This window comes from Cryptomeria japonica, chromosome 4 (genome assembly GCF_030272615.1).
Source record: "Cryptomeria japonica chromosome 4, Sugi_1.0, whole genome shotgun sequence".
Classification (NCBI taxonomy): domain Eukaryota; kingdom Viridiplantae; phylum Streptophyta; class Pinopsida; order Cupressales; family Cupressaceae; genus Cryptomeria; species Cryptomeria japonica.
The window spans coordinates 149,386,579-149,409,716 of NC_081408.1; positions in this window are offsets into that span (position 1 = coordinate 149,386,579).

Genomic DNA, 23,138 nt, shown 5'->3' on the forward strand with positions numbered 1-23,138 from the left:
GGGGAGAGACACATGAGAGAGAGAGAGAGAGGAATATGGAGAGATAGAAAGAAGTATCAATAAAACCAATACCCTTAACCCTATGTACTATAAACTATGTACCATCAATCATGTAACCTATATCGTAAACCTTATATCCTACAAAATATTATCTAAATTCTATACAAGGGAGGGAGAGGTGTTGACCAGAGAGGGCTGGGAGAGAGAAAAGGATAAAGGGAAGAATAAAAAGATAGAGAGAGCTAAGAGGAGAGGGAGAGGTGGGCAGGGAGAGACTAAGACACCAAGAGTGGGAAGAAGTAGATAGGTAAGGGAGGGAGAGAATAAAATAAGAGAGAAAGAGGGGTAAGGAGGTAGAGAGGAAAAAATTATACAGGAGAGATATGTAGAGGTGAGAGATCTAAAGCCTAGGAAGAAAGAGGTGAGAGACCTAGGGTGGAAAGATAAAGGTGAGGGAGATAGAGGGGGATAGAGAAGTGGGTAATGAGACAAATATGGAGAGGTAGAGAGGTAAAGGAGGGAAGGAAAAACATAGGTATGGAGAGAGAGGTTGGAAAGAAGAGGTAGTGATCAACAGAATAAAGAGAGAGGAGAGAAATAATAGGAGGAGAAGAGAGATATTAAAATGGATCATATGGTGTCTTAAGGGGTCATATAGTCATATGGTGTCTTAAGGGGTCATATAGTGTCATGAGGGGTCATATGGTGTTATTAGAGGTCATATGGTGTTCTTAGGAATCATTTGGGGTCATAAGGAGCCACTCATGTGTTAGAACACCATATGACCCATTAAGACATCGTATGGTCCTAAGTGGTCATATGGTGTCCTAAGGGATCATATGGGGTCCTAAGGGGCCATACATGTGTTAAAACACCATATGAACCCTTAGGACACCATATGACCCATTAGGTTATCTTATGGTCGTAAGGGGTCATATGGTGTCGTTAAGGATCATATGGGGTCCTAATAGGGCATACATGTGTTAGAACACCATATGACCCCTTAGGACATCATTTTATCCTAAGGGGTCATATGGTGTCATTGGGGGTCGTATGGAGTCCTAAGGGGCCATACATGTTTTAGAATACCATTTGATCCCTTAGGACATCATTTTATCCCAAGAGTTCATATGGTGTCCTAAGGGGTCATGTCATGTACTAAGATATTAAAATGGGTCATATGGTGTCTTAGGGGGTCATATAGTATCTTGAGGAGTCACATGAGGTCCTAAGGGGTCATGTCATGTCTTAAGGGTCATATAGTTTCCTAAGGGGTCATATGGTGTCGTTAGAGGTCATATGGTGTCCTAAGGGGTCATATGGTGTCGTTAGGGGTCATTTGGGGTCATAAAGGGCCACACATGTGTTAGAATACCATATGACCCCTTAGGACCTCATATAAATCCCTCTCTTATCTCTCTTTCTCCTTTCTCTCCCTTCTCTAGGTCTCTTCTATGTAATATCTCCTTCTCTCTAACCTTCCCTCATTATCACCATATCTATCCTTACCTCGTTGCATCTCTATTTGTTCTCTTTATAACTACCTCTCCCTCACAACTTCTCTCTTCATCCTTATGTTTATCCTTCCCTCCGTCTTTATCTCTCTACCACTCCCTCTTTCTATCATTACCCACCTCTCTGTCCCCCTCTATCTTTGTCACCTCTATCTTTCCACCTTTGGTCTCTCACCTCTCTCTTCCTAGGCTCGAGGTCTCTCACCTCTATATCTCTAACCTCTCTAATTCTTTCCTCTCCACCTCCTTATGCCACTTTCTCTTTGTGAACTTATCTCCCTTGTTTTCTTCTCTCTCCCCAACACCTATCTACCTCTTCTCTCTCTATCTAATTCCCTCCCTGTCCACATCTCTCTCTCTTCTTAACTCTCTCTCCTTATTTTTCCACATGTGTGACACCTTAGGGCCCCATATAAGCCCTAATGACACTACATTACTCCTTAGGACACCATATGACCCCTTAGGACCATATGATGTCCTAATGGGTCATATGTTGTCCTAAGGGGTCATATCGTGTTCTAACACATGTGTGGCCCCTTAGGACCCAAAATGACCCTAACAACACCATATGAACCCTTAGGAAACCATATGACCTCTAATGACACCATATGAGCCCTTAGGACACTTTATGACCCTCAAGAGACCATATGAGCCCTTAGGACACCATATGACCCCTTACAATACCATATGACCCATTAAGACACCATATCACCCATTTTAACATCATAGTACATTACATGACCCCTTAGGAAACCATGTGACCCATTAGGACTACATGATGTTCTAAGGGGTCATATGGTGTTCTTACACATCTAGCCCCTTAGGACCCCATAGGAACCTTAACAACACCATATGACCCCTTAGGACCAAATGATGTCCTAATGGATTATATGGTGTTCCAAGGGGTCATATTGTGTTCTAATTGATCTATGGTCCCTTAGGACCCCATATGACCCCTTAGGAAACCATATGACCCCTTACAACCATATTATGTCCTAATGGGTCATATGTTTTTCTAGCACATATGTGGCCCCTTAGGACCCCTAACAACACCATATGACCCCTTAGGACACTATATGATCTTGAAGACACGATATGATCTCTTAGGACCCTATATGACCCAACAAGACAACATATGACCCCTTAGGATGACATGATGTCCTAAGAGATCATATGGTGTCATAAGGGCCCCTTAGGACCCCATACGAACCCTAACAACACCATATGACACCTTAGGACATCATGTGGTCCTAAGGGGTGATATGGTGTCTAAAGGGGTCATATCATGTACTAGGATGTTAAAATGAGTCATATGATGTTATGAGGGGTCATATGGAGTCCTAAGGGGTCATATGGTGTTCTGAGGGTCTTATAGTGTCCTAAGGGGTCATATGGTGTTGTTGTAGGTTGTTTGGGGTCCTAAGGGCCCACGCATGTGTTAGAACATCATATGACTCCTTAGGACACCATATGATCCCATATGACACTAGATGACCCCTTAGGACCACATGATGTCCTATGGGGTCATTGAATCTCCTAAGGGGCCATCTAGTGTCCTGGGAGGTCATATGAGGTCCTAAGGGGTCATATGGTTGCCTAAGGGTCTTATAGTGTCCTAAGGGGTCATATGGTGTCCTAAGGGGTTATATGCCTTTGTTAGGGGTCATTTGGGGTCCCAAGGGGCCACACATGTGTTAGAACACCATATAACCCCTTAGGATGACATATTATCCTAGGGAGTCATAAGGTGTCCTTAGGGATCTTGTCATGTAGTGGGATGTTAAAAGGTGTCATATGGTGTCCTAAGGGGTCATGTCGTGTACTAGGATGTTAGAAGAGGTCATGTGGTGTACTGAGGGGTCATATGATGTACTAACGGGTCATATGGTGGTGTCAGGGGTCATATGGGGTCCTACGGTGTTGTCAGGGGTCATAAGGGGCCACACATGTGTGAGAACACAAAATGACCCCTTAGGGCATCATGCAATCCTAAGGGTTCATGTGGTGTCCTAAGGGGTCATATGGTGTCCTAAGAGGTCATGTCATATACTAGGATGTTAAAATGGATCATATGTTGTCCTAATGGGACATATGGTGTCTTAAGGAGTCATATGGTATCAAGAGAGGTCCTATGGGGTCATATGGTGTCTTGAGGGTCATATATTGTTCTAAGGGGTCATATGGTGTCCTAAGGGGTCATATGGTATCATTAGGGGTCATTTGGAGTCCTAAGGGGCCATAGATGTGTTAGAGCACCATATGACCCCTTAGGACACCATATGACCCATTAGGACATGATATGGTCTTGAGGGATCATATGGTGTTTTAGGGGTCATAAGGGGTCCTTAGGGGCCACACATGTGTTAGAACACCATATGACTCCTTAGGACATCATGTGGTCCTAAGGGGTCATATGGTGTCACTATGGGTCATATGTGGTCTTAAGGGGCCACAAATCAGTTAAAACACCATATGATCCCTTAGGACACCATATAACCCATTAGAACATCATTTGGCCATAAGGGGTCATATGGTGTCGTAAGGGGTCATATCATGTACTAGTATGTTAAAAGTGGTCATAAGGCATCCTGAGGGGTCATATGGTGTTATTAGGGGACATATGGGGTACTAAGGGGTCATATGTTGTCATTAGGGGTCATATGGGGTCCTAAAAGGTGATACATGTATTAAGAAACCATATGACACCTTTGGACACCATATGACCCTTTAAGACATCATATTGTCGTAAGGGGTCATATGGTGTCCTAAGGGGTCATGTCATACATACCAAGATGTCAAAAAGGGTCATATGGTGTCCTAAGGAGTCTTATGGGGTCCTAAGGGGCCATAGATACATGTGTTAGAACACCATTTGACCCCTCCGGACACCATATGACCCCTTAATACATCATATTGTCCTAAGGGGTCATATGGTGTCCTAAGTGGTCATGTCTGTACTAGGAGGTTAAAAGGGATCATATGGTGTTTTAAGGTGGCATATGTTGTCTTGAGGGGTTATATGATGTCTTAAGGGGTGCTATGGTGTCATTAGGGGTCATATGGGATCCTAAGGGGAGGGAGAGAAAAGATGAGCATGAAGAAGAAAGAGAAAGAGAAAGCTAAGAAGAGAGGGAGAGGTGGGTAGGGAGAGATTGAGATAGAGAGAGGGAAGAGGTATATAGGTAAGGGGGGGAGAGAAGAAAATAAAATATATAAGTTCACAAAGAGAGAAAAGGGGTAAGGAGGTTGAGAGGAAAGAATTAGAGACAAGAGAGATATAGAGGTGAGTGATCTAGAGGCTAGGAAGAGAGAGGGGAGAGACCAAGGGTGGAAAGAGAGAGGTGAAGGAGATAGAGTGGGAGAGAGAGGTGGATAATGATATAAAGAGGGAGTGGTAGAGAGGTAAATATGGATGGAAGGAGAAAAATATGTATGGAGAGAGAGGTTGGTAGGGGAAGGTAGTAATGAAGAGAACAAAGAGAGAGTAGAGAGAAATAATAGGAGGAGAAGAGAGATGGAGGGAGGGAAGTAGAGATATGGAGATAAGGAGGGAAGGTGGGGGAGAGAGGGAGAGAGTATAGGAGAGGTCTAGAGAGGGGATAGAGAGAAGCAATAGAGAGAAGAGAGGCAGAGTAATAGGTCTAGATTTTATGGGAGATAAAGATGTGATAGGAGAGATAAGTGAAGGATAGAGGTCATAAAAGGAGATGGATAAGATGAAATGGAGAGAGAGAGGTGGAGAGGAAGAGAGAGAACTAGAGAGGGGATAGATAGAGAGGTGAGATATCTAGAGGGTGATAGAGTGGAGAGATAGATAGAGGGGCATAGAGATAGGTGCCTAAAGAGACATGGATGGAGAGATATAGAGGTGGAAAGGGAATGAGGGAGAAACCTAGAAACTTTAGAGAGGAAGGGAGTGAAAGTAGGAGGGAGAGGTGTCAACCTACATAATGTAGACAGGGAACAGGTAAAAGAGAAAAGAGATGAGTAAGAGGGCATGGATGGAGAGGTCGACATGGAGGGAGTAACTGACCTAGGGAACAAGGATATAGATAGGTGTGGAAACATTGAGAGAAAAGAGGGAGAGAGTTAATGGATAGGGGTAATGGGGAAGGGAGAGAACTAGAGGGTGGACAATTAGATAGGTGAGAAACCTAGAGGAGGAGAGAGAGGTGGGTGATAATATAGGGAGAGATAGGTATTGATGTGAATAGGGAGGGAGGGTGAGACCTAGATATAAGAAGAGAGAGAGCATATAATGGATCGGTGTTAACCAAGGGAATGGAAAGGGAAGGGAAAATAATATTAAGATAATGATAGATAAGAAGAGAGAAGGGAAGGAGTCAAGGATAGAAATGGGGTTAAGGAAGGAATAAAAGGTAGAGAGGGTGAGATATACCTAGAGAGCAGAGAGAGAAGTAAGTGAGATAAGAGGGAGAGAGATATGTCTAGAGTTTGGGGAAGATAAAGAGAGTACGATGCAGGAGCATCCCAGATTCTTGGCAATCTTGCATCAACCAAAAACATGTCTTTCTATTTTCCTTTTTTGTTTTGTAGTTTCAACATTTCTTTCTGTATTTCCCGGATTCAACTCACAGGAACCTGTAGAGTTGGATTTTTCTTTAAGACCTGATCATCTTCCTTATTCCCAAACCGCAAACCATTTGGATCATTTTCTGGCAAGTTATCACTACTGGTTTTCGAGACAGGTTTCTCTTACCAATTGTCTGGGCCTCTTTTCTCTGGTGATCTACCGGATCCTTTCTGTAGCTTGCAGAGCCCTGACAATTGATTTTGTTATTCCTTGGTGTGTTGTAGACCTTCCATTTTATTCTCACTTCATCCTTTGTATTTTTCAGAGAAATTTCTTTGGTAGAGACCGACCTTGTTGGTTTAACATGTTAGGTTTTGTTCTTTGGGTTTTGATCCCTTTTTGGGCTGACCGTAACCCCTTGGATGATATAAATCATTATAATCAGGCATTAGAATGTAATGGAAGGTGGTATATAGAACATAGAAGCTAAATATTAAGTTTGAGGTACTGGTTGTGACTTGTTCTATATTTTGAGCATGATTTTGTAGGAATGTGAGTTGATTTCTATAATGTGATTGTTATTGGTTGGTGGTAATTAGTTTTCATGATATAATTCAATCTGTTATACATTGCCTCCATCATCTCCTTGTGTTTCTGTTGTGTTTACTCTTTTTGACCGGTCCAGACTAATCTCTTTGAGGTCCCTCCTAACTGATGACTACACCAAGTGGTATCAGAGCGATTTAATTCCAAAAATGGTGTTGTCCTAAGAATTTTGTTGTGGGGTGGCAGATTGTAGATCTGACCTACAACTGCAGAGGACTAGAGTCAAGATGGAGTGAAGAGGAAATAGGAATGGTGGAGTGTGTAGTAATTCAAACCCTGTTGTGATGGAAATTTTGTGAGGAATTGCATTCCAATTGGAAGTCACTGAGACAACTCAAAGAAGAGGCTAGCATATTGAAGATGTGAGTGAAGATGAAGTAGAAGAAGCCCTGACGGAACAAGGAAACCCATGGGTAGTTGATCTGAATGAAGAAATGTTCTTGAAGGTTTTGAGTAGAGCAAATAGTAAACCATATTTTACCCCACTAGAATATGATGGGAAGTTGGATTCAGATGAATCGATGGATTGTATCTTGGAGATATAGAAATATTTTGATTTTGAGATAACCACAGAGGAAAGGAAGGTGAAGTATACTTGTACTTAGTTGAAAGGTCATGCATCTCTTTGGTGGGAACATTTCCAGGTTGATAGACAAAGAAGAGGTAAAGAGAAGATCAAACCATGGGCTTAGATGGTTGTGAAGTTAAAATCAAAGTTTATGCTAGTTGATTATCAAGCGAATCTATTTTGGAAGTTGAAGAATTTGAGGCAGAAGGAATCTAATGTAGAGTATACTGAATCATTCTACAAGTTGAATATCAAATATGGACATGTTGATGATGAAATTGAACAAGTTGCCATATATTTGAATGGTTTAGATTTATATACAAGATGAACTTAGTTTGATCAAGTTGTAGAGTGTTGAAGAATCTTACCAGTATGCCCTAAAAGCGGAGCAGAAGATGAACAAAAGATATGAGAAGAGACAGAGAGGTAGAGGTGTAAGGTTTACTGGAGGAATATTTTGAGGAGGAGAATATACCAGAGGAAGAGTTACATGTACATATCAGAACAAGGAAAAGGAAGTAAGCAAGGACGGTAATTCATACCAGAAGGATGATAAAAATTGCTATCGGAGAAGAGAACCCGATGGTTGCCGGAATGAGAATTTTGGAAAAGATTATAGAAGACAAGACAAGAGAGTGTTTATAGATACTTTCTTTAAGTGTGGAGGAGAAGGACATCATGCTTTCGAGTGTAAGAAGACTAAGAATATTGAGAGAACAACCTTGGTGGAAGAAATTCTCACTGGATCAGCTAACAAACTGGAAGATGGATAACTATTGATGTTGCAGAGAGTTTTGTGTCATACCAAAGAAGATAAGGAGCCCTTGCAAAGGATAAATTTGTTCAAGACCAGATGTAAGGTATTTGATAAGTGCTTTAAAGTTGTTATTGATAGTGGTAGTTCAGATAACCTTGTTTCAGAAGAGATGGTGACTAACTTGAACTTGATAGTGGTAGTTCAGATTACCTTGTTTCAGAAGAGATGGTGACTAAGTTGTTAGTAAGTGAGCAATGTTTAGTAAAATTGAAAATTGGGAATTATCATGATGAAGTCTTGTGTGATATTATGTTGATGAATATTTGTCACCTTTTGTTGGGTAGACCTTGGTAGTTTGATATACATGAAATACATGATGAGAGAAAGAACATATACACTATTGTGGAAAATGGGATGAAGAAAACCTTGTTACCCTTGGAGGAGCCTTTGAAGAGTGAAGTTTGTATGAACACTAGAATATATTTGGGGGATGGAAGGAAATTCTTGGATGGAATGAGACATGAGAATGTATATTTTGTCCTAGTTCCAAAAAAGATTGAGAACCCAAAACATGAAGAAGAAGAACTAGAAGAGATAGAGGAGTTGTTGATAGAATATGAAGACATAATTTTAGAGAATGTTCCTGATGGATTACCACCAGTAAGAAGTATCAGTAATAGTATGGACCTGATTCCTGGAGCTAGTTTACCTAACAAAGCTGCACACTGGATGACACTGATAGAGATTGAAGAGTTGAATAGACAAGTGCAAGAGTTGCGAAAGAAAGGTTTGATCAGAGAAAGTATGAGCTCCCGTGTAGTACCAACAATGTTAGCACCTAATAAGAATGGAGAATCAAGGATGTGTACTGATTCCAAAGCAATAAACAAGATCACAGTGAAATACGAGTTTCCTTTGCCTAGGATGGATGACATAATGGAATCTTTGAGTGGAGCCAAATACTTTACAAAGATAGATTTGAAGAGTGGATATCATCAGATTAGGATTAGAGAAGGAGATGAGTGGAATACAACATTCAAGACAAATGAAGGACTATATGAATGGTTGGTGATGCCTTTTGGGTTAACTAATACACCGAGTACTTTCATGAGGTTAATGAACGAGGTATTGAAGAAATTATTGGGTAAGTTTGTTATTGTTTATTTAGATGACATTTTTATTTTCTAGTAAGACAAAAGAAGATAATTTGTTGTATTTGAGACAATTTTTGCAGAGGATGAGAGAAGAGAAGTTGTTGATAAACCTAAAGAAGTGCACTTTCATGAAGGAAGAGTTAGTCTATTTGGTATTTGTGATATCTGCTAATGGATTGAAGATGGACCTTGAGAAGGTGAAATCAATTGTTGAATGGCCTACATCGAAAAGAATTGGAGAGGTATGATCATTTCATGGATTGACTTGTTTCTACCAGAAGTTTATCAGAAATTTTAGTTCTGTTTGTAGCCCTACGACTGAGACAATGAGAGGGGATAAGAAGGAATTCAAGTGGAACACCTGAGCAAATAAAAATTTTGAATTGTTGAAGTAGAAAGTGACTGAGAAACCTATGTTATCTTTATAGGATTTCAACAAAGAATTTCAAGTTGATTGTGATGCCAGTGGAACAACAATTGGAGCAATCTTGAGTCAAGAAGGAAGAGCACTAGCTTATTTCACTGAGAAGTTGAATGATGCTCGAAGGACATATTTAGTGTATGATCAAGAATTCTATACCATAGTTAAATAATTGAAGAAGTGAAGACATTACTTGTTTCCTAAGGAGTTTGTGTTGTATATGGATCACCAAGCCTTGCAGTATTTGAAAAGTTAGAGTAAGTTGAATTATAGACATATGAGATGGGTAGAATTTTTGCAGATTTATAACTTTGTGTTGAAGCATAGAAGTTGGAAATATAACAAATTTGTTGATGCATTGAGTAGAAGAAGGAATTTGCTGACAGAGATGAGAGTGACAGTATTAGGATTTGAGGAGTTGAAGACCTTGTATGATGATGTAACAGATTTTGTAGAACCTTGGAAAGCATGTAGAGAACCAGTTATGATAGATAGGAGTAAGTGGTTGGATTATTTCATTCAGAATGGGATTTTATTCAAAGGAGTTCAATTGTGTATACCTAGCAGTTTTATGAGGGAAAATTTGATAAAGGAGAAATATAGTGGAGGATTAACCACACATTTTGGTGTTGACAAAGCAGTAGCATTGGTAACTCGTGAGCATTACTTCTAGCCCCGGATTCATAAGAATGTTAAGAAATTTGTGTATAATTGTAGAATTTGTCAAGTTGCAAAAGGGAGTAGTTAGAATGTGGGACTATACAAACCTTTGACAGTATCGGTAAGACCTTGGGAGGATATAAGCATAAATTTCATACTTAGATTGTCTAAAACATAGAGAGGGAATGATGTTATATTTATGGTATTGGATAGATTCTTGAAGATGGATGATTTCATACCTTGTAGGAAGACATTAGATGCAGTGCATGTAGCCGACCTATTTTTCAAGGAAGTGGTGAGATTGCATGGATTACCTAGAAGCATAGTTTCAAACATAGATACTAAGTTTGTTGGTTACTTTTGGAGAACATTATGGAAGAAGATGAAGAGAAATTTGGAATTCAGTTCTACTTTTCACCCACAGACTGATGGAAAGACAAAGGTAGTTAACCAAAGCATGGGAGATCTACTGAGGTGTTTAGTTGGAGACAAATATGGAATTCGGGATTTTATCCTTGCACAAGGAGAGTTGCTTAGAATAATTCAGTAACAGGAGTACCAGAAGAACACTCTTTGAGATAGTTATTGGAGAACACCCTATAGGTATATCAAAGTTAAGAGATATCAACAGTGATGATAAGAGAAATGCAAAAGTAGAAGACTTTGTTGATCACATGGAAGCCTTGCGTATTTAGGTTAAGAAACATTTGGAGGACATGAACAATAAGTATAAGCAGAAAGTAGATGAGAAGAGAAGACACAAGGAATTTGAAGTTGGTGATAAAGTGATGGTGTATCTAAGAATAGAGAGATTTGCTGGTTGGAACCTCTAATAAGTTGCAAATGAGGAAGTTTGGACCTTGTACGATCTTGAGGAAATTTAGTTCCAGATATGCATATGAAGTAGAGTTACTAGATGATTTGAGTATTTCACCTATATTTAATATTGTTGATCTACATCACTATCATAACCCAGAATTCAGTGAGAACAATATTGCAGACTTGGAGAAATAGTTTCCCAGAATGAACTGTTGGAATTGATGTCAATCAGTGTAGTCAACCGATATAGCTAACCGGTATGTATAGTAGGCAGAAGTATGCAAGATTCACGGTATGAAGATGTAAGAAGGAGATGTCTACCGGTATGCAACATGGAGATTGAGGTGTGCTAGTGTGAGATTGTTGGGATGATGGTGTAACAGAGATTATCAGCCTACAAATAGGAGATTGTTACGGTAAGGAGGCCCACCAGTGAGCATGTATGAACAAGAAAAAGAAAAAGTAATAGAGTGAATGATTATTGGATCATATATAGTGTGAACACAAAACTGGGAGAAATCCAAGTTAGCATGAACTATTTGACATAATAGTGAAGAGTTGATATAAAGGATAACTGGTTAATGTATAACCAGTAGGGTAAGATGAACTGGTAGGTAAACCTGGATTGTATGTTTGGTCGATCATTAATCCTACACTGACATAGTCAACTAAGTTAGATGTCAATGCAGATGACATGTAGAATCCAGGTGGAAAACATGCAGTAGTTGGTGAAGAATGCATTGGTGAGGTTGGTATTGAGTAGGTCGATATTAAATTTCAACTATGAAAATCATGGGTTAGATGCAGAGGGTTGCAGCTCAAAGTAGATTGAAGGATAAAGATTTCATTCTTTGATGTCATGATCAAAGCAGGATATTTGATTGACTAGATGATCTAGAGAAAGAAACTGTTAGATCATTTATTATGATTGACATAAACCAGGGTCAATGATCAGTTTGCAGTTTGCTAAGTTAAGTAAATAGGTACAAAAAGGATGAGATATGGCGGTATTGTTTGTTTTGTTGTAGGTTATCAATATCAGAGATGAGATGAGATTTGATTTGATATGGATTGGGTTGGTGAAGAAAACCTTAGGGCGCAAAGTTTGACTTTCTGTTTTGGCGAGAAAGCCTGAGTATAAACATGCCTAATGAAGATCTAAATTGGTGGTTCCAGTTGCTGAAGAAGAGTGTGATTGAGTGAACAAAGATTTGACTAGACTAAGTGATATCAAAAGGATTCGACCGATTGAGTATTGGAACCAGAAACGATAGGAAAGATTTAATTGGTAAAAGGTTTTTCAACCGGTAAGAAACAAAGTAACTAGTGAGCTGCCACAAAGTTAACAATCAAGTGAACTAGTAGTGTTTGGACTAGTAGGAAGGCATCAGAAAGTGAACAAGTACAAAGTAAGGATCAGTGGAAGTAGGGAAAGGTGGAGGATAACCAGTAAGGGGTCAGAGAGTGATTAGTTAACCAGTAAGTAAATAAGTTGTGAGATAGAGAAGAGTTAAAACCAAATTAGAGTATTCATTGGAGGTGTTACAAAATACATTTGTAACAAGCTATATATTATTGTATAACCTTTATCTTATTGTATTTCACTAAGTGGGTGCTCAACATAGGGGTTGGTTCTCCTTAGGGTTGGTGCCCATAAATTACTAGGGTTGGTGCTCCTTGGGTTGGTGCCCTAAAATCTTGTAAAATTGTTGTCCATTGTGAGGTTGGATTGGAGTAGTAGACTCCAACAACATTTCTCATTGAGGTTTTTCCCACATTGGGTTTTCCTCATAGATTTGGTATTGTGTGATGTATTCTTATATTCATTTTTTGTTAGTATATTCATTATTCTATCAGTTGCACACACCATTTGAAATTGTTTAAAATCATTGATTCACCTCCCCCCTCTTAGTGACATATTGTGATCTAAAATTGGTATCAGAGCCTTAGGCTCCCTATTGGTTAAAGATTTCTCTAGATTGAGTAGATTTTGGTTTGAGAACACAGTGGCAAGGAATGAATCCTCATCCTCCAAAGCCCTCATGTTTGATGGAACCAACTATGCCTTTTGGAGTAGAAGAATGGAAACCTATTTGTCCTCCCTAGGTTTTGATGTTTTGAAAGGAAATACAAGAGCAAGAAAAGAAAAATAAAATCCAAGTAAGTTTATTGATGAAGTAAATGTTACCAAGAGAAATGCAGAAACCTTGGAGCAATCACCCAAATGTGAAGAAGGAGGCACAAGAACTTTTGAAAGGGGAAAAACAAAGAAAAACCCCTTGTGATATTATGAATGAGGCAATGCCTAAAATGAGTGAGAGAGAGAGAGAGAGAGAAAAGAAGCTCTTTACAATAATTTCATTAAGAAGAAATGAGAGAGGAGACATCTCTTTAATAGAGATGAGGAGAGGAGTTACAAAGTAGCTCCCAAATATATGAATGCCACCATTCATAAAATGTGTGTGCCATGTGTCCACATCCTCTTATGGAGGAAATCTAATATTCCTTAATAAAGGAAAATAAAAGAAATGACTTGTCCTCACACATGTACTAGAGGACAAATTACATGTAGGAATTCCAAAGGAATATCCTAAACTAAATACAAATAAACCTAAGCCAAATAAAGATTAAATATTCTAACAACCCCCCTTAAGCTTTACTTGGGCAGTTTACATCAAACCCTTCAATGGGTTGCAATCCAATATTTTTACAATGAAATTGGAACTTTTCTTTACAAAGTGGCTTGGTCAAAATATCTGCAACTTGGTCTTCCCCCTTGCAATAGAGGAGTGACACTTGCTTGTCTTCAATTTGTTCTCTAATAAAGTGGTGTTGGAGAGCAATGTGTTTTTTCCTTGCATGGAAAACTAGATTTTTAGCCAAGGCAATGGCACTTTGGTTGTCACAATACAATTGAGTTGGTTCGTGTTGAGGTAGACCCAAATCTTCAAGTAGTCTTCTAAGCCACAAGACTTCTTTGGAAGCATTAGTGCATCCTTTGTACTTAGCTTCAGTGAGAGGTAGAGTGTTGCTTTTTACGATTCCAAGAAATTGCTCGTGAACCAACAAAAAAACAATAACCATAAGTAGATTTCCCATCATTGGGATCTCCACCTAGATTGGAATTAGTAAAACCTTTTAAAGTAAAATCAGAATTTGCATCATAAAACAAACCTACATTAATAGTTCTTTTGATATATCTTAAAATTCTCTTAGCAACTTTAAAGTGTGTTTGTTGAGGTTTAGACATGAATCTTGAAACCAAACCAACACTATAAGCAATATCTGGCCTAGTAAGAGTTAAATAATTCAAACTTCCAACTAATTATCTATACAAAGTAGGATCAACAAGAGGAGTTTGCATATCAAGCATTAACTTAGTGCCTAATTCAATAGGAATTGAAACATGGTGAGCATCATTCATGTTAACCTTATCTATGAGATCTTGAGCATATTTACTTTGAGATAAGAAAATTCCTTTAGAGGTTTGCCAAATTTGCATTCCTAAGAAATAATGTAAAAGACCTAAATCAGTCATTTGAAATTTTTGATTAAGTTGAAACTTAATATCAGAAATCAAAGTATTGGAACTTGAAGTAAGAATAAAATCATCTACATAAAAGATAATAATGATAAGATCATCTTCACTATGTTTAATATACAAGTTAGGATCATTTTTACTTCTAATAAAGCCTTGAGAAAGAAAGAATGCATTAATCTTTGAATACCACTCCCTAGGAGATTGCTTTAATCCATAAATTGATTTCTTTAATTTACAAACTAAGTGTGCATTACCTTCTTTAATAAAACCAGGAGGTTGAGACATATAAATTTCTTCATGTAAATCACCATTAAGAAAAGCACTTTTAACATCCATTTGGTGAATAGGCCAATTCATTCTAGAAGCTAAAGCAAGCACAAGTTTAATTGTAGGCATTTTAGCATCAGGAGCAAAAGTTTCAGTATAATCTAAGCCTTCAATTTGAGAAAACCCTCTAGCAACTAATCTAGCAATAAATTTACTAACTTGATTATTAGCATACAATTTGGTTTTATAAAGCCACTTGCAAGAAACAAGATTTTTACCATGAGCCAAGGGAACTAAATCCCAAGTTTGGTTAGAAATTAAAGTATCATATTCTTCCTTCATTTCTTTTTGCCAATGTGGTTGATTTTTAGCTTGATCAAATGTTTTAGGATCATTAGAATTCATAATAGTAGTCATTAAAGCATAATTACAATAATTAACTCTTCTAGCTTGAAGTCTATCCATTCTAGCTAAGTATTCATCACTATCTTGAATTAAAGATTTAAACCATTTAGGTCTTGTTTTAGAAGTAATGGATTCATCACTAGAAGAAGAGTCATGGGGAGTAGAGTTATTATTATCATCATCACTATCACTAGAAGGAATAGAAAGAGATGCATTAGCAGTAGGGTTTAGAGAAGGAGGTTAGTCCTCCACAAGCACAACTTTGCTTTGAGAAAGTTCATCATCCTCCACTTTAGAACAATCATGAATGCCTTTTTCTACAATACAAACATCTCTTGCAACTTTTACCTTGTTAGTAATAGGATTGTAAACTCTATAACCTTTAGTATTTTCATCATAACCAACAAAAATAAAAGGAGAAGATTTAGCATCTAATTTTTTTCTTTTCTCCTTAGGTTTGTGAACATAAACTATGGAACAAAAAATTCTTAAATTATGCAAATTGGGCTTTCTACCAGACCAAGCTTCTTCAAGAGTTTTATCCTTTAAGGCTTTGGTAGGTGTTCTACTAATTAAATAAGTTGCACAAGCCATAGCTTCAGCCCAAAACTTGTAATCCATATTTTTTGCATGCAATAAACATCTAGCCATTTCAACAATTGTCCTATGCTTCCGTTCTGCCACACCATTATGTTGTGGTGTATAAGGACTGGTAAGCTCATGTTTAATTCCAAAAGATTTCAAATAAGAATTAAATGCATTATTGACATATTCTCTTCCACTGTCAGTACAAAGAATCTTAATTTTAGAACTAGATTGTCTTTCTACAAACATATGAAATTAAGTAAACACATCAAGAACTTGATCCTTACTATGAAGGAAAGATATCCATGTTCTCCTTGAAAAATCATCAACAAAGGTAAGTGCATACCTTGAACCTTGGATGGAGGGATTCTCCATGGGACCCAAGAGATCACTATGAACTAAATGCAGTTTAGTATATGCACTCCAAGATTGACCATGAGGAAAGGGTTCCCTATGCATCTTACCACTCATGCAACCATTGCAAACAATTTGAGAAGGAACAATACTAGGCAATCCATCAACCATATTTGCTTTTTGCATCAATGAAATATAATCAGAATTGAGATGGCCAAGTCTTTCATGCCATATAGTAAAATCAACAGTAGTAAGCAAAGATTACTTTGGAGGAGCAAATTCATAGAACTTGAATAAGTTATCACTATCCATTTTAGCAGTAGCAATAACATGATTAGTTTTTGAATCAATGATATAACATATACCCCTATAAAAGTTAATCTTATAATCTTGACAAAGCTTAGGAACTGAAATCAAATTTGATTTTAATTCATGAACATAAAGAACATCATGTAATTTCCCATTAGGAACATTCACATCAAAATAAGCTTCAACTTTTCAACTATGATTATTAGCTAATTGAATAGGAATATTAGAAGTATCAGGATGCAAAGATTCAAAACATTCTTTATGAGAAGTAACATGCTGAGATGCACCAGAATCAATAATCCACTCAAGTGGTTGAGAAACTTTATAAGTACATGTAAATGCATGACGAGATGAATTACCATTATTATTACCTTTCTTATAATGAGGTTTATATTGTTGATTATTTTGATTATTTTGGTTCATGGGCTTTTTACCATTTTTCTTCTTAAAACAATTATTAGTAATATGTCCATCTTTCCCACAATATGTGCAATGGGGTCTTGTTTGAGAATTATTCCTTTGATTATTGTACGTATTATTATGATTATTATTATGAGAATTGTTATGATAGGATTTAGAATGAGATTGATAATTAGAAGATTTGTGATTATTATTATGAACATGATTATGATTATTATTATTGGATCTAAAACTATTATTATGATTTTGATTTTTAGACATAAAAGCATGTTCACTACTTTTAAGAGTACCAAATTGAATTAATTTAGCTTCCTCTTGATGTAATAGATTACAAAAAATATCATAAGTTAATTGAGTAGCTAAGCTAGGAATAGCAAGTTGAGCATGAATATTCATAATAAATTGCTGAAATTGACAAGGAAGACATTTTTTAAGAATAAGATGAATTAAACGTAAATCAACTAGTGTAACTCCTAAACTAGTTAATTGACTATTAATAGAATCAAACATTAATAAGAATTCATCCATGGTTTTAAAATCCGTATACTTGAGATCTTTGAGTTGATCTTGAAGCTAAATTTTTCGAGATTCATTTGAACTATAATAAGTTGTTTTTAAAATTTCCCAAGCTTCATATGCTTTTGTACAATTTCCAATTAAAACATACAAATCAAGAACCATTGAAATACCAATTAAACCAAGTGCTTCCTCATTTTGAGCCTTCCATCTATCTTGGTCGGCTTGAGGAGCAGTTGTAGCGGGCTCAAAGGTTTTATCAGTTGCAACATCCAAAAGATGCTTGAAACGAAAAATAAAAGAAATATGTGTTTTCCATGAATGATAATTAGAACTATTTAATTTGATTTCCAGAATTAAAGTAGACATGATAGAAAAACAAATTATGATTAGTAAAAAAAATTACCCCCTTTGATTAAAAAAAAACAAAAAACCACTTGATTAAAAAAAATGAAAATTAACCTCTTTTATTAAAATAACTGAATTTCAATAATAACAACAACAAAAAAATAACAAATTTTTTTAAAAATAGTTACCAAAAAAAGTTATATTCAAACTTTAATAACAAATTTAAATTGATTTTTTAAATTTTATTTAAACAAATTTTAAATCTTAATAACAAAATGAGACTATTTTATATTAAAAAAACTTTATTTAAAAAACTTAATATATAATAAAAATGTAAACCTTTTAAAACTTTTGAATAAACTTAAATTTGTTTAAAACTTTTAATACGTGGAAGCATATTATTTTAAGCTTAAAACTTTACTTTATTTAAAAAAAAGAAACTTTATTAAAAGATCACTTTGATTTGTTTAGTTTACTTTTAAAGTAAACAAAGTTATGAAGGAGATCTGTATACGTTAGTATGATAGGAAAAAAAAATAAAAAATAGAATGATATCACTCCATTTAATTTCTATTGCCCAATTTACAATGATAATTGTTACAATGCTATAAACATATATTGAAAACCAAATACGTTAACGAAGGAAGGAGGATAGATCAGAGGGGGAAAAAAACATAAATAACGTATCTGAAAATAATACGTTACAAATAGAAAATAGGACAAGAAATAAAGGACAATAAAGGAGGATGGAAGTTGAGATTTTTAACTAGTGATGTGGAAGAGGAGTACGTTACATGAATGGATGAGACGAATCTTTGTAGCAGACGTTAATAGCAGATGAAAAAAATAGAGGCGTTGCAAATCCTTGTTTAACAAATATACAGAGACGATGAAACTTGCAAATGTGAAATATTTATAGAATTATTTGCAAAAATGGAGTTATATTTTGTAATAACAAAAAAAACTAGATTTCAGATTTGAAAGGAAATACAATGTAGAACTGCAAACAGAGAGATTTTGCCTTTTACAGGGTAGAGCCTGCAAAAAATGTTAGACTGATAGTTTTTTTTTTTGTAAAATACATAGAGATTCAATGAAGAAACAATATAACAATATAAAAAATTATTTTTATCAAAAAACTTACAAGTAAATGAAATGTTAGAACCTGCAAACAAATAGAGAATGCAATTTAATAATAAATCAGATTTGGCGGCAAGCCGACCAAATAGATTAAGGAGGTTAAGTTTGGCAGTAAACCTTCCAAACTAGTCACAATAAAAAAACCAAAAACTTTGGCGGCAAGCCTTCCAAAGCGAGTTAAACAGGTTAGAAATGGAGTTTTGGTGGCAAGCCTTCCAAAAACTAACACTCGAACTTGAAAACTAGAATCAAAAGAAGATTAAATCTGCATGCAAACTTGTTAACAAGTTTGAAAAAAAAATTTAAAATCTGAAATAAAAAACCTGCATAGTAGAAAATATTAGAGAAAGAACTTCTTCTCCTCTCAAGAATGCCTCTAAGAAGGTGAACTCTACAGAATGGTAACCTTCATCAATCTCAACTTAAAACAAGGATTAGAAACCTGCTCTAATACCATGAAAGGAAATACAAGAGCAAAGAAAGAAAAATAAAATCCAAGTAAGTTTATTGATGAAGTAAATGTTACCAAGAGAAATGCAGAAACCTTGGAGCAATCACCCAAATGTGAAGAAGGAGGCACAAGAACTTTTGAAAGGGGAAAAACAAATAAAAACCCCTTGTGATATTATGAATGAGACAATGCCTAAAATGAAAGAGAGAGAGAGAGAGAGAAGCTCTTTACAATAACTTCATTAAGAAGAAATGAGAGAGGAGACATCTCTTAAATAGAGATGAGGAGAGGAGTTACAAAGTAACTCTCAAATCTATGAATGCCACCATTCATAAAATGTGTGTGCCATGTGTCCACATCCTCTTATGGAGGAAATCTAATATTCCTTAATAAAGAAAAATAAAAGAAATGACTTGTCCTCGCACATGTAGGAATTCCAAAGGAATATCCTAAACTAAATACAAATAAACCTAAGCCAAGTAAAGATTAAATATTCTAATAGTTTTGATGCCTGTAAAGAATGCATATATTGTCCCTCCTATAGATTCAAATGCCAAGGAGTATGGAAACAATGCAAAGGATAAACATGCCATTCTTAGTGGGTTGTCTGATAATGAGTTTGTCAAGGTTATGCATTTCTCATCCACCAAGGAGACTTGGGATAAGTTGCAGAGATTATTTTGAAGGAGATATCAAGGTCAAGGAGGCCAAGCTGCAAACACTAAGAGGTCGGTTTGAAGGCTTGAAGACCCAATATGAAGAAAAGATTGCAGATTATCTTTAGAGAGTAGATGAAATTATGAACACCATCAAAGGACTTGGAGAGGATAGCAGATAAATTTAAGTCAAAAAGATACTTAGACACTCATAGCGAAGTATGATACAAAGGTCTCTGCTATAGAGGAAGTCAAGGATCTAAATTTTTTTTCAATGGATGAGTTATTTGGCTCCCTAACTACTTATGAGACGAGGACAACCGATGAAGGAAATTCAAAGAAAGAGACTGCTTTGAACTCCTTTAAAAAGGGTAAGGAAGAAATTGCTCATAAAGAAACAAGTGAAGACTCGAATACATAAGTTGCAAACTTTGTAAGGAAGCTCAAAAGAGGATTCGGTAAGTACAAAGGAAAAATTCATTTCAAGTGTTTTAACTATGGTAAAATAGGACAATTTTCTTCTAAATATCCCTATGGTGAAACTAGTGGAGATGAGCAAAAGAGCTCTAGAAGATCTTCCGGTAAAGATAAAGAGAAGAAGGTCTACTGGTAAGAAAAAAGAAGCTACCAAAAGTAGAAAAGTCTATATACCTTTGAAGATGATGCTATAGATGAAGAAAGTGCATCAGAAGAAGGTTTTTGTGAGGATGAAAGAGAAATAAATATCTTTATGCACTAGATGAACCAATTGATGAAGATAATAAAGATGAAGACATTGAAGCTGAGGTGCATCTAGAAGGTGAGCTCATAAGTGCCCTTGAGGAGTTAAGTAAATCAAGAAAATAACTCAAAAAGGTCAAGCATGCTACTACAGAGGAACAAGAACAACTAGAGAAATCTCTAGAGGAATCCAAGAAAACAATTTATGATTTGGAACTCTCGTTAGAAGAAGCTAAGAGGATATGTGTTCAGTCACATCCTCTGATTTGATAGAGAAGGAAAAGGAGCATCAAAAGTTAGAAGATGAGATTATAAGGCTAAAAAGGGAGCTTGAAAAGAGCAAGGATGAATTGAAGATGAGAAGTGAGTATGAGGGTAACACTAATGCTTTAGACAAGATGTTGACCAATCAGAAGCATTCAAAAGATATCAGTGGTATACATTTTGAAGAAGGATAGAATTCAAACAAGAAAGACACATCTGGTAAAGAGATGCAATTCACTTCCTCAAGTGAAAGTAAAGAGAAACAAACCTTTAGAGTCAGCAAAGATATAAATGGAAAAAGGACCTATGGTAAAGTTACAAGAAATGAGCCTGTGATCCAAAATGCTTAGAACTAGAAGGGTCACACATCATACTAGTATGAAAATCATAAAGGCAAGCCCAAGGTAGATAATGAAGGATTCAATAGAATCAAAAACATCACAGAAAGACATCCCGTGAGACAAAGGTTTGTCAGTGCAAAGCAACAAGACTGGTATGTACCAAAATTCCATGGTTATAGCTACCGGTGTAATAAGTTTGGACATAGATTTTCTGATTGTAAATTGTTGAATAAGCTCCCTATTAGTTATGAAAGTAACAAAAAAGTTGTTGCACTCCAAGAGATGAATGTTGTGTGTTATCAGTTTAAAGATTAATGTTATGGTAGTTTTGAATGTAGGAAAAGTCTACCAGTATCCTACAATAGGTTTTCAAATTCATCATTTAATTTCAATGTGAAGTGTTATAATTATCAAAAGTTTGGACACATTGCAAAATATTGCAAACTCAGAATAACCAAGCAAATGAAGTCACTACCTCATCATAAACTGGTAACAAAATTGGAGCATGATATTGCAGTAGACAAGAAGAAAGAAGCCAACCCGGTCTAGGTTGAGAAGGACAAGAATAAAGTGGAATCAAGTCTGATTGTCCAAACCGCCCTGCATGTAGAAAGAAGAAACTTATGGGTTGTAGACAGTGGATGTTCCAATCACAGGATCAAAGACAAATTTTTTTTTATTAAGTTTGAAGATTGGAATGGAGGATCAGTAAGATTTGGAGGCAACTCTTCCATCAAAATTAAAGGAAAAGGGACTCTGAACATAGATGGGAAATTGAAGGCACATGATGTATATTATGTGGAAGGTTTAAATCAAAATTTACTAAGTGTGATTCAAATGTGTAATAAAGGATACAAATTCACTTTTGACTCTACTGGTTGCCAGTTAAGAAAAGAGAGTACTAGTCAAATTGTAACAGAAGGAAAAAGGATAGATGGAAATATGTACAATTTGAAGGAATGCTTTGAGCCCCAATGCATGATGGGACAAGTGGATGAGAGCTAGCTGTGGCACAAAAGATTAGGCCATATAAATTTTGATAATCTGGTTAAAGTAAGAAAAAAGGGCTATATGAGACACATACCTACAATCATCAAACCGGTAAGAACTTTTTGTGATGAATATATAAGAGGAAATCAGACTAAGGTGACCTTCAAGACTAAAGAGCATAATACATCAAGGTCACTTGAATTTGTGCATACTGGGGTAAACGTACAAAGTTGGGTCCCAATCCCGCGGAAGTCCGCGGGTTGGGAAATGAGCCCGCTAGAAATGGGTGCCCGATTTTTACATATTGGGCACCCATTTAGCTTCGGGTGCTCGAGCCATCAAAAAACGGGTGCCCATTTAGCAACGGGTGCCTGAAGCTAAACGAGTGCCCGTTTTTTAAATGTATTTATTTATTTTTTTAACCATTTTCCCATCTTTTTTACTATTTGGGAAATGAGCAGGCGTTTCTAAGGAGCATGGGTACCCATTTTTTTCACCTCAGTTGACCCCCTAGACCATTTTTTCCTCCTTCCAAGTAATTAGCTTTATTTTTTATATTCTATTTTATTTATTTTTATTGTTTTTCATTAAAAAAATGTTAATGCATTGTTATTTTTTAATTTTTATGTTTTAAAGTTTGAAAATCGTCTTTTATTTCATGTTTAAAATAGTTTTCAATTTTCAAATATTGCAAAAAACATGTCATGCCCAACTTTTGGGCACGAGCGGAAATTTTTTTTTTTTTTTTTAAATACTTAACTAATTAACGACCTACTTAACTAATTTAATCAACTAAGT